Here is a 13,270-nt window from a genome sequence, read left to right on the forward strand (position 1 = left end):
TACAGCAACTTATTGAGATTCCATTGAATATTCACAGAACCATTGAGGTTGGAAAATCCCTGCCAGCCCATGGAGTCCCAGCTGTGCCTGATGCCCACCTTGTCCCCAGAGCCCTGAGTGCCACCTCCAGCCCTTCCTGGGACACCTGCAGGGATGGGCACTCCCAAGCTCCCTGGGCAGCCCCTGCCAAGGCCTGAGCACCCTTTCCATGGGCAAATTCCTGCTGGTGCCCCCCTGAGCCTGCCCTGGCCCAGCCTGAGGCCGTTCCCTCTGCTCCTGTCCCTGTCCCTGGGAGCACAGCCCGACCCCCCGGCTGTCCCCTCCTGGCAGGGAGTTGTGCAGAGCCACAAGGGCCCCCTGAGCCTCCTTTTCTCCAGGCTGAGCCCCTTCCCAGCTCCCTCAGCTGCCCCTCACATGACAGACTCTCTAGAGTACCTTCCAGATGTTTCTTCAATAGACAGATGTCTTATGGTGCTAAGAAACCATCAATATTAACTTAATTTTTGTCCTTTATGGATAAACTGTTAAAACTTTTCCTCATTTACCAGACACAAAACATGACTAGTAAGTGATTAAATCATCTTGGAGAGTTCCACACAACATGCCACAGAGATGGCTTAAAACTGAAGTGCTTCTTCCATCTCCATAATCCAGATTGCACTGAGGGTGCTTAGGGAGCAGATATCCTCTTGGATCTTTCAGGAAAGCATTTTTTGGCAAATCCAGACAAAATACAAGTTCTTCTTAGAGATTTACATGACTTTTTACTTTTTCAGTTTCTTAAATTTTTTATTAATACTGTCAACCTGACAGGAAGTACCTTTTTCAATAAGATTGTGTTTGGCATTCACAAACAGTTCCCTTTTACTTCTCTCTGAGGAGAATGAACAGTGGGTGACACTAAGGGACAGGAGAAAACACCAATTCTGTGTTTATTTCGAGGCTGTGCAATTACTTTTGTTGATGTTTTTGTTCTGGGACAATAATGATACAATCTCTCACACAAATATAATAAATAGTTAATGTTGTGAATTATGATATTTTAGGGAATCACATCGGGAGAAAGAAAAAATCTTATTTGGTCTCAAGTGTTCATATAAATTTGCTGTGCAGAAGGAAATATGATGAACAAATATGTTACATAGACTTCTAGGGGTAATTTCATACACATAGAGACCCTGGGACTGGGGCTCTGTGCAGGTGCAGAGCAACATTAAAATTTATGCAATTGTAGAGTTTAATCCTTTATGGAAAATGAACTTTCCTCCTGAATCAGCCAGAATGTCTGAGCCTCTAGCAGCAGGAGCTGGTGCATCATGTGCAGAGGGCTCTGAGCTGCCTCCTTCCCAGACACCTGCACATATTCCCCACTAGCCTTGGTCAACATGAACATTTTGTCATCAAGAATTTTGAGCAAGGAGATCTTAAGAACTTAAGAATTTTTTGTCTCTCTTTTTTTTTCTTTTTTTTTTTTTTTTTGTTTTTTTTGTTGGAGCTTTTGTTGTGGGAATAAAGAACTGGAGTGCAAAAGCATGGAGAGAGGGCCATTTAATAACACACCCATTTGGAAACCTGAGGGATCAGGAACACCTTAAATGCCACCTTCTTCTGCAGATTTAATCTGGGGAGAAGTGCTAATCTTCACTGATGGCTCCTTTAGAACAAATAAGGAACATTTCCTTCTTTGAGACAGATGGCTGAAATGGAGATGTTTCCTCTTCTACCCTCATTTACCTCAGCAGCTAAACTGCTCACTGAAGAGGGAGGGCACTTCAGATCACAGCTCCTTCTATCCAGGGAACTGAAATTCAAATTTAAATGCTCCTCTTCCTGGAGAGTGCTTCATCAGCACCGTGTGCTTCAGCCTGTCTCTGTAAGCACAGGAAGGAGTGTTCTCCTTCAGAGTTTAAGGGAAGCTGTTTATTTTGCATGATATACTAATTTGGAAGCAGATGCACACCTTTACATTCTAATCCTACAGTTAGGAAGGAGAAAAAAGTAGCTTCAGATTCCCTAAAACATGGGAAGTCATTCCAAAGAGATCTCCTGCACTCTGCAAGCTGGATATAAGGAGTTACCACTGATTATCACTCCTGCATTGTTCTAGTCCCACACTTTAAAGTTCTCATGAAATTTTAAAGTTCTCATGAAATTAAAAATGAGCATTTTGTGCTGGAACAGTTTTGTTCCTTAGTAATAATGGAGAAAATAGCAGCTGGTCTTTGCAAGTAGCAATCCCATGTGGACTCTGGAAATACATTTGATTGTCTTTAGGGCAAGAACTGATTCAGAGAAAGGCTCTTTATTTGCCACCTGTGAGCCTTGACCTTGACCTGCAAAGTCTATCCTCACTGTTGCATGAGGGGCAATTAAACTTCTGTGAAGCAAAGCCTCCCTATGATAGCAAAGTATGTCAAGTGTGTCAGAGCTTGAACCTCCAACCTCATTTTATTCCCTTTAAATGTGCCAAGCTGCCTCACGTTAATTTGAATAAATTGAGAACAACAGCATTTAATAGCTTTGGAAAACTTGAAAGTTCCTTTAAGGGTAGCTAGGATTTATTTATGTTGAGAGGAAAGCAGGTTTCCAAATAAGTAAGGCACAGATTTCCAGCATGAGGAGTGAGGATCAGACACAGAACTGGGAGCAGGGTTATTTAATATCTTCATTAATGACTTGAATGAAGGGATGGAGTTGCACCTTCAGCAGGTTTGCAGGTGACACAGAGCTGGGGGGGCAGGGACACTCCAGAGGGACCTGGCCATGCTGCAGGAGTAGGAATTCCCTGGGAATCTGCTGGGGTTGAACAAGGCTGGGACAATTGCCAAGGGCTGGAGGGCAGGAGCCAGGGAATGGCTCCCAGGGCCAGAGGGCAGGGCTGGGTGGGATCTTGGCAATGAGGAATTGTTCCCTGGCAGGGTGGGCAGGCCCTGGCACAGGGTGCCCAGAGCAGCTGGGGCTGCCCCTGGATCCCTGGCAGTGCCCAAGGCCAGGTTGGACACTGGGGCTGGAGCAGCCTGGGACAGTGGGAGGTGTCCCTGCCATGGCTGGGGTGGCTCTGGGTGGGATTTGAGGTCTCTTCCAACACAAACCACCCCATGACTTTATGATTTTATCATTAAACTACATTGGTCTAAGAGGTGCTGTGTCTGTAATCTAATACAACTTGGGGAAAAGTTCAGAGCTCATTTTACCCAGGGAGGAGGGCAGGCTGATCTGTTCTGTTAGGGCAGAAGGAATTTATTAAGCACCATTTCCTGGTGGTTAAAGCACAGATCACTGCTCTCTTTCACAAACCCACAGAAGGTGGGGAGTGTACCCATCTAGAGCACTGATTTCTTACATAAAGCAAAGGTGCTTTTCAAATTCCTATGGATCCACAGACCCTCAGATTCATGTTGTGTATGAAGAAGCACAATGTGAGGTCTCATAGTTTGGGTTTTGTTAGCAGTGTCTGACCACTTGCAAGTCTCCAAGAAATGCAGGTAATCACTCTTTTGCTGAGGTCTGTGATTAAGTATGCTTTGTTTTCTGTTGTACTAAAATGAAATGCATTCAGAACCCCCTTTTTATCTGATATCCTTAAAGATCAGAATGTTTACAAGAGGAAAGAGAATCCTGGATGCTGAAATGTAACTCAGCTTGCAGTTTTTCCTGGTCAAATCATTTCTTCTGGAATGCTGGGCCCCAGGGTTTGCAGTTTTGCCTTGATCCCATTCCCACGAGAGCCTTTCAGAAATGCTGCTGGTGAGGAGGGAGCAGAACAGGAGCAACCTTTGCTGCCTGAGCAAAACTCAGCATGACACAAAGCATCCAGCTCAGGCTCCTTTAGGGTGTTTAAGACACAGACCTCATTTTTCTGGATGAAAAGCAGACAGCAGACAGTGACACTGCCAGCAGCAGCTGTGTCAGCTCAGGTTCTCCCTGCAGGAGGGACCTGCAGGGCTGGAGAGGGGGAGGCACAAATGGCAGAGCCCACTTTTAACCAGACCAAAAAGTTCCCAGTGACTGTCCAAATCACAGCAAATGACACTGATCAATAAGGAAAAATATGGAACCATTAGGATCTGTTTAAAGTGGGGAGCTCAGCTTGCATCCAGAGCATCAATACCTCCATGTGGATGAATAATGAATGGCTTGGTCTGGTATCTTAATCACAAAAAACATTCCAGAGGAAAAAATTAAAACATGGTTTAGGGTAAGTAGAAGAGAGGAGTGTTTTGAGCAGAAAAACCTTTACCCTCCTCACAGAAAAACCTTAATTGAATCATAGATAACACAATTAAATCAAGATATTTTATATCCAATTCATCCCCATGAAAACAGGTTTTTTGTTGTGTTTACTTTTGCAGGAAAAATTATACTGAGCAGTTTTTAAGAACTCAAATATCAGAATAAGGTAGAACTACTTTTAAAGAAGAAAAAAAGAAGGAATTTTGAAGAGACACACAGAATACAAAATACATGATTTCAAAGTAGCCTATATTAACACTTCATATTGCTTAGCACTAAGATTATCATTACAGGGTAGGACCTATATCATACCATATCCATTGATATATTAGAAATTAATGAAAGACAAAATATTTAAAAAACAGTCTTTATTATATTTATTTATTGTATTTGGAACATGACTGCCTTGCAGTCTTTAAGATCAGGTCAAATGAAATTCACCACATTTTTCAACTCACTTTAGATATATTTGGATGCTCCTCAAGCCATTAAAATAATAGTGATGGCTATAAATAAATTTAGCATTTTCCCAGCACTTATTATCATTGGAATGTCTCTATGAACAATGCTGCTTTTGTTAACTTGGGACCAATTAATAAAGCAGTGCCTGCCACGATCTGTAGATCATCAAAACACTGATTAGGAAGGCTGTAGCAACTTTGGTTTTCTCTCTAAAGAAGTGGTCATCTTCACTGCCTACTGGAGAAACAAGAATTTACCTGCAAGCACTACCTGCCATTTAAAGGAAAGGAAAAGGTGTGACCAGCTAACTACTGCTGGGGGAAGTTTTTTTTTTTTTTTCTTTATTTTCATTATTACTTTTTTGTCTATCTACTTATAAAAGCAGCAGATACTTCATGGTCCACGGTTCATACTTTTTAGTCCTTCACTACATATTCTGTAATAACTTGTAGTGGAAGTCCAGTGTCATCTGCACACTGTGACTGGGTTGGAAATGCTGCATCTCTATTTATCTTTGCTAAAAAAGGTGCTGAAATCCATGCTCGAGCAAAAGGAGAGGGAAAGGCTCCTGCTCGGCATCATCGACGGCAGACTTGGCTGTTCTGGGTTTGTATTGCTCAAGGGAACAGAAACAGGGAAGGTGCAGTTCAGCCGGGGCAGGCGGAGAGCTGCAGCCAGGGCCGTGCTTTCCCGGGGCTGCTCTCTCCTCCTCTGTCGCTTGGAACTGTTACACGAATCCAATCCCTTGAGTCGCTCGGATGTTTTCCCCTTAAAGCATCTTCCCGAGCGCCCTGCCATCATCCCAGTGAGAGCCTTGGCTGTGCCTTGAGCAGCTCCGCCGGGCTGAGCCTCGCTCGGTGCCAGAGAGAGATGCAGATCGCTGGAGACGGCCCGTGATGAAGATTACAAGCAGCACTTCCATGGCTTTGTTCCCGTGGCCCGCTCCATTTCCCGTGCTCACCGGGTTCCAAACCCCGTTCTGCCGCCGGGGCAGGCTCGTCTGTCAGAGGCAGACAGGAGCAGAGCCGTGCCAGGGCTGGCGGCACCGAGCCGTGCCGTGCCGAGCCGTGCCCGGCTCCCCGCGCCCAGCTCACCTGCCCCAGCCGCAGCCGCGCTCGGGATTCATGCACAGCTATTCCCGGTCCTGCATGGGAAATCCTGCTAATTGGGTAAACCCACTCTAGTGTACAGGCACCAACTGGCAGACACGACTTTCACAATGAGAGAGATCCATAATTTTCAAATGTAACTAACAATTTGTGACAATAAAGCAGCAACGGGAGCCAAGATGCTGGCACTTCTCCTTGTCACCTCTTTCAAGCACAGTAACTAGAATTTGCATTTGTTTCCTTTCCAAAGGCAGTTACTTATTTATAAAGTAGGCATTTAATGCTTGCAGTTTCTTTGGCACGATTTTATTTTAGGCAAAGTCTCTAAAGAGTTTACTGTTGTCTCTCTTAAGGAAAGTACTCAAAGAGTACTTAATTAATGCTGCATCAAACCAGAGAAATGGCATCAGTCACTCACACAACAGAGACCAGAACGGTCTCAAAATGGGTAAATAACAACTGTGAGACAGGAAAGTGTACAAAATTATGGGTGACACAGACACAGCAAATAAAAATTTCTTGTTTAAAATTCCTAATGGTGACAAGGGCAATGTGTTTCAAACCTGAAGAAGCCAAGAGTTTATCACTGCCCATTGTCACTCATGATGCAGTGTCTTGGTCAAACAGTTGCATCTCTGTCTCCCTTGTCCAAGGCATATTCCTGGCTCGTGGGGCTCCTTCGAGGGGAATTTTCAATTTTTTTTTTCATTTTTAGAGCAGGCCCTGGGCTATGACATGCAGGATATCAATCATTATTTCCCTAGAGGTTGAACTCCCCCCCAAAAAATTATATGCATGAAGGAAGGTCAGTGCCAGAATAACATTTTTAGAAGAAAAGTATTCTTTGCTTGGCATTTGACTGTGGGCATAAATCTTTAGAGAGAAAAAAAGAAAACAAAAAAGGACAGAAACTTGGAGGGGGGAGGTTTTGAAATGCTGCCTTATGCAGGGAGGGAGTGGCTGGATAAGCAAGGGCAGCTTTTTCAGGTAGCCTGTGTTCTTTATCCGGGTGGGCAGAGGCGGCCAGGTGAGCCCGAGGCAGGTGGGACACGGCCCTGGGCCGGGGCTGTCAGAGAGCCCCGAGCCCTGGAACCGCCCCTGCGCTGCTCCCGGCGCTCCACAGGACAGCAAAGCCTCGCCCTCTCCTTTGTTAAAACCCTCCTGCTTCACCTGGTACTTTTCTGTAGTTGTTTTTGGATTTTTTTTTTTTTTGTGATTTTTCATTTTTGGGTGTGATTCCTTAATTATTTCTTGTCAGAACAAGTTTGGTGTGCTGTCTGGAAAAAGAGGTTGGAGTCATTAAAACTAACAGTTCTGACATGGCTTCTAAACAGCTCCTAAGTGCCACTTGATGGATGGCTGTCTGGAACAATATCCTCATTCCTGCTGACACTCCCCACCAAAGCCGAGCCTTACAAAGTGTCTCAGAATCCCAGCAATCACCTCTTAGCAATAAATTATTCCAGATCTCTCTCAGTCCTTTCCAACACACCAACCCCATATGGCATTTGGAAAGGATTAGGCATCATATGGATAATGTGCACATTTGGAGTTTTGTTAGAAATGAGAGGAAGGGAAAGAGACCCCGAAGCCAAGATTCACTGCTTGGGGTAGAATGCAGTTTCCCCTCTCTGTGGATTATTGGGGATTAGGTGACCTCTTTAAGGTCCTTTTGGGTTTAGGGTTTTGTCCATGCCCTCCATGTCCCATCCATTCCCATCATCTGCACCCTGACTGAAGTAAAAAATGGGTTTTTGAAATGTCTGTGAACCATCTGTTAGTGCCCACTGCCAAAGGAAGCTGAACTACATGTCCAACCAGCTTAGACAACTCCTATGGCTTTTTTGGCCATTTTAAAGCAACAAAAAACCTGTAGAACTGATTCAGTAATTTCCTGTAAATCAAGAAAAAGTTTAATTTTCAAAACCCAACTTGAATTTTATGAAGATAATTCATATCAAATATTATATAGGGAGAAGTTGCCCTGTTTCATTCAGCTTCTGGAGAGAAATAATTATGCTCTTTACAATTTGAAGTGCATTTGTATTCCTTCCAAATAGTCCTATTACAACAAATGAAGTACTTACTATACATCTTTTTCCTGCTGCTTTTCAACTTAAATTTAATTTTTACATAGATTTATTTAAAACAATTCTCAACATGACTCAGCCAAATGATGAATTTATTGAGGCTTCAGTAAATGTGCAATCCAGTTGAAGTTAAAAATGGCTGCTTTGTAATTCTGTGCCTAAATGAAATTACCCATTGTAGCCAGCTATGGTGCATCCATTTAAAGTCTATTTCTTGAGGCACATATTCAATCTTTAACAGAAAGAAAGCATTGTGAAAATATGTTGTTAACAGGAAAATGTATATATACATATGTAGCATTAATATTAAGCAAATGTTTTAATTTATTTTTTCTGCTCTCTGAGCCAGCTTGAGCAGTTATTGGTGTAACACTTTGTGTGTGCAGAGAATACACTGCACAGATAAGTGATGGCTCATTTTTAATGGCTCATAATACATGACTGTCTCTGTCCAAATGCAAATAGTTTAAACTTAAGAAGGAAAGTTTAATCAAATGGATTGTAGAGCATAAAAATATTTGTAATGAGATCTCATTGCAGAAGAGGTTTGTGATTTGTGTTGATGATGGAACAGACTATGTGAGGACTGTGCCTCAGGCAAGGTGTGGTTCTGTTTTCTTTTCCACTGTTGGCACAAAATCAGCAGTTACATCAGAGATGAGTCTAAAATCAGCCTGTCTCTCACAAGGAATGCTTGGGTTCAGCATGAGATGTTTCCAAATTCGCCAGTTTTAACAATGGGACCCAGAATTTTCTCAGAGGATGCATCACTGAGGTTTCAAGTGGCTGCCCAGCGTGGAGGTGCATTCCACTCTCTCCTTATTTGGGGGTTTTGATCAGGTTACCCACACAAAGTTAGGTCAGGGTAAAGGTCATTTCTCCAATATATAAACATTGAGGATCTCTCTCCATATCACCATGGCTGTGCAGCATCTACAGACTTGGTGTGTAATCCAAAATCCACTTCATTTTGTGGATGAGCTTCCATCCTCACCATTCTGGATGAGACCTGTATCTCCTCCTTTAGATGTGCTTTATGCTGTTTATTCAGTAATGTCCTGACTCATATAGAGGGATTTCCAGAACTGCCTCTGCAAGAACTCAAAGAAAGGTGGGAAGACACAATTCCACACCCTCAGCCATTCCCTGGCTCTCAAAGTCCAGCTGCATTCCATAGTTTCCACTGCAGCCCATCCAGCATGCAAATGAGACTCCAGCCCCACAAACTACTGAGAGTAGAACTAATTTATTCCTTCTTTAAACAAGGCCAAGAAAAGCACAAACTGTTTCATCTTCCTTCCCCAGCAGTTGTTGATGTTCAAAGGTTGACAGCTGCACGCTAAGGAGATGGGCTGGCCGTGGAATTCCTACAAGGTGAGGAGGGAACATCCTGGGAGGGAGCTGGCTCTGGGTGTGTCTTTAACCCCAGCACCACAAGGGAAAGGCAGCAGAGCTCATCCAGCTGCCTCCAAGGGCTTCCCTGTGTTTTGGGCAGATGCTGAACCCTGTCTGTTATCACAGCCTGCCTGACTCAGTGTAAGATCATACCCTGCTCTACCCTAGAAGAAATTCTTCATGGCTGCAGTGTTACCTCTTGATACAGGATGAATGGAGTGCAGCAAATGCTCAGATATTGATTATGAGGACTCATTTTTCATTGTAGATATCTCCTGCCTACTAAGCTCCACAGCCAAGTCTGGAATTTAAAACAGTACTACGTTTAAAACACCAGAATCCAGAACTCTCTCGCTTCCTGTTGCTTTACTTTATATCACAGAGGATGTACAAGGAAAGCTAAAAGGTTTTGATTTGTTATTAAGCCATGGATTTTAACCAGATCCTGGCTTGAAAGCCTTTAACCTGACTATCAAAACTTTCCAACCAATATATTTTATTGCCGTGATGGCCCATCAAAAAAGTAGCTTTGTGTCACACAACCAGCATTTCCTGACAATCCTGCAAAACCATATGGAGCTGCTCATAGTTTGACTACTGATGTTCTCAGATTTGGGAAGATTTCCCACATGGCAGCACAAGGGGTTGCTTTCTTGGAGAATTTTATGCTCATGAAGTACAGTTCCAAAATAGCACTGGAGCTTGGACTGATATGAAAACCTCCAGAGTTCCTGGATTCCTCACAAGGCTCATTAATTCTTTGAAGTTGATAGAACAGTCTGTTTTGTCTTCTTTACTCAGGGACGTGGAAGGTAAAGAAGGCGTTTGGGTTTTGTTATTTTGAAATCAGCCACTGAAAAGGGCCTGCCATAAACAAAGCTTATGAATAAATTAATGCATCTGACAAAGAAGTTAATGATCATGTGGACTGAGCCCAAATTCATGATCAATGAATCATGTAGGCTGCTCTGTTTAGGCTTTGGCAAATCAATACTCCATTTTGTTAAACAAGTAAAATAGATTTTTTGGGGGGGTGCTCTGGGATAATTTTTAAATATAAAGTGTCAGATAAAGAAGTCTTCGGGGGTACTTGATAGTATTGCTTGGAGCTTTCCAAATTTATTTGCTTTTTGGGATTTATTGTCTTGTTATGCTTCTTAGCAGGTGCCAACACACAGCAGCTAAGCAGTCACAAGAAAGAACCAGTAAAAATTAGAAGGATTTTTGTAGGTACAGAGCTGTGAAAAAGCCCATGACATTGCAGATTTATTAGTGTGGTCTAATTATAGAAACACAGAATTATTTAGGTTGGGGAAGACCTTTAAGATCATCCAGTCCTACCATGAAGCATGTCCCTGCCTTGGACTGCTGTTCAAAGAAGTGGGGCTGCTCAATGGGAGGAGCCTCTCCATTTTATTTTCTCCCTGAGTTTGTAACAACCAGCTCATGAATGGTTTTTCTTTTTTCTTTATCATCTTATGTTGAAGTTTTATTTGAGGCTAGTGGTTAAATTGTCCCTCAGGGTCCTGCCACACCTGTAGAAGGCAAAAAATCCCCAGCATGTAGCCTGTTGTTTTTGTGTGATAGAAAGTATAAAAATCAAGACTCCTAAAGGAATTTAGGTACATAGTGATGCAGATAGATCCTGCTCAAGGGATAAGAAATAAATTTAGAATTTTCTATTGAGCAGAAAGATTATGCCAATTCCACAGGAAGAAATTTAAGTCACTAATGTGGGTTCCTGAGGGTGGATAAACTGGCAACGGGCTTTCAAGAAAACTTGATTATTTTTTGGAAATTACTCCTGCAATATCACATTCAAAGGAATAAATATCAGGTTCTGCTTCTTGCCCCCACAGCATTTTCAGAGTGGGTAGAGCAGGTGAGGTGATTAATTCCTGAGGAATGTAATCCTGCTCCCCAGCTTACACTCTGCTCCATTAATCCTGTAGATCTCACCAGACATCTACATGGGCTTGGAATGCCATCACAGTTCCCTAATTCTGGGCCCAAAATGTTGGGTCACAGCTGCTGCTGTGAAGGGCATTAGCATTGCTGATTTTGCAGCTGTCCTCTAGTTCCAGCAAACTCCTGAAATTCCCATCTCTGGGGCTCAATGAATAAAGAATAAATAACTTGAGAAGAGAACAGAAAGTTTTTCCTTTCCATTAGGGCAATGACAGTGTCCTGCACTTGATATTGCCTGGGCAAGAGTCCTGGAACACTGCTCCTGGAGAGATGTAAGCACAGACACAATGCCAAATCTGATTACATAGATCAAAGTGCTCTGCTGCTACCAAGCTCTGAGAACTCACAGCTCACATTGGCAGAATTAGATTTGTGGCTAAGTGGAATTTTTCATCATCGCAGCAATTTGTTTTGGTACTTAAGGATGAATCTAGGGGCCTAACTCGAAGTAGCCAACACTGAACTCCTTGGTTTTCTAAGAAAAGCTGCTGCTGCCCAGCTTCCCAGTTATTTACTGCCTTCAGCAGCACATCTTATTAGAGAGAGTGTTCAGAACCACTGTCCAGTAGGAGAACAACCAGTACTGAGATGGGAATAAGAAATGAGCCCTTCCCCTTGCCCTGTTGGCCTCTGGTCTTTCATTGGGTTTATCTATGCAAATAGTGCCCTGCTAGAAAATTACTCTGGGGTTTTAATAAGGAATCTGAACAAGAAGCTGCTGCTGAACCCTGAATTAGGCATTCTGGATGGTCACTGCATTGAGTCAGCAAAGAAAAGAAACCAACTGTTGGGCAAAAGATAAATTATTGTGTCCTAAAATGGTTTATGTTCCCTTGGCTATTTGTAGTGAGTGATTGAAAGTCAGGTAGAGGACACAAGCTATTGAACAGATCACTGGGGACTCTCCCAGCTTTGGGCTGCTAAAAAGCTTCACAAGTGTGTCAGAAAATTCTCTGCAGAACAGGACAAAATTCTCAGGCTGAGGCCACCCAGAGACAAACACTCTCTCCATTAAAACAGAATCAAAGGCCTCCCAGCACACCCAAAAATCAGGCATTTTTGCCTATTCTACCATTCTCCGTGCCTGCAGAATCACATGTTGCTGAAGGTGTATTTGAAATCCAAGCAGAGCTCAATATTAATAGTGACAGAGTTAGTTACTGTCCTTTATCAACTTGGGATCAAATGTTCCAAAGAAAAATCAATGGAGTGTTTCCCCACAGTGTTTCTGAAAGCATGATCAAATACCTGCAGCAGATAAAATGATTGTGTTTTCCCAAGCCATTAGCACGATCAAGTGATACCCTCCTAAAATAACTTTATGCAGAATCAGTGGTTTTTTAAAGAGCTTTTCAATTTCATTTGTCTATAAATATTTCCATTTTGGCATCTCTTTCATGCAGCTGTATCAAAAGCCCTGTGTCAGTCAGGTCCAGGCCGTTGCATCACCTCCAGAGTTAGAGGGTGCCCTCTTACCCACTACAGGATTGCTGGGTGGACTCAGGCTCTGTGTGCTGGGGCTGGACTGGATCACCTGAAGGTCTCTTCCAGCCTTGATGATTCTATGACAGGGCTGAGGCCCCTCTCAGCTGGGGCTCCTCTCCAGGCAGAGCAGCCCCAGCTCCCTCAGCCTTTCCTGGGCACAGACCTGCTCTTGACCCTTGCTCAGCTCCAGGAGCTCCTGGCCCTGCTGTGCTGAGGAGCCAGAGCTGGACTCCAGTGCTTCCATAAATAAAAGACTAAAAGTCATACACAAAACATGAGAGAATTCACATTAAATCTATAGAAAAACTATGGATTTTAGGCAATAGAAAGATTGAATTTGTCAACAGTTTCAATGGCAGAGCTGGAATGTCTCCCATATTTTAGTTTGATGTGAGCTCAAATGTGACTTGTTTTACTTACAGGTGCTTGCAGAAAGTTGTATCCAGGACCCTGCTGCTGCCTGAGTCAGTGAAAACCCTCTCCACTGCACAGCTCTCCAGAGAAGCTTGTACATATCCATGAGCAGGA

Source organism: Haemorhous mexicanus, chromosome 12, assembly GCF_027477595.1.
Source record: "Haemorhous mexicanus isolate bHaeMex1 chromosome 12, bHaeMex1.pri, whole genome shotgun sequence".
NCBI classification, from domain to species: domain Eukaryota; kingdom Metazoa; phylum Chordata; class Aves; order Passeriformes; family Fringillidae; genus Haemorhous; species Haemorhous mexicanus.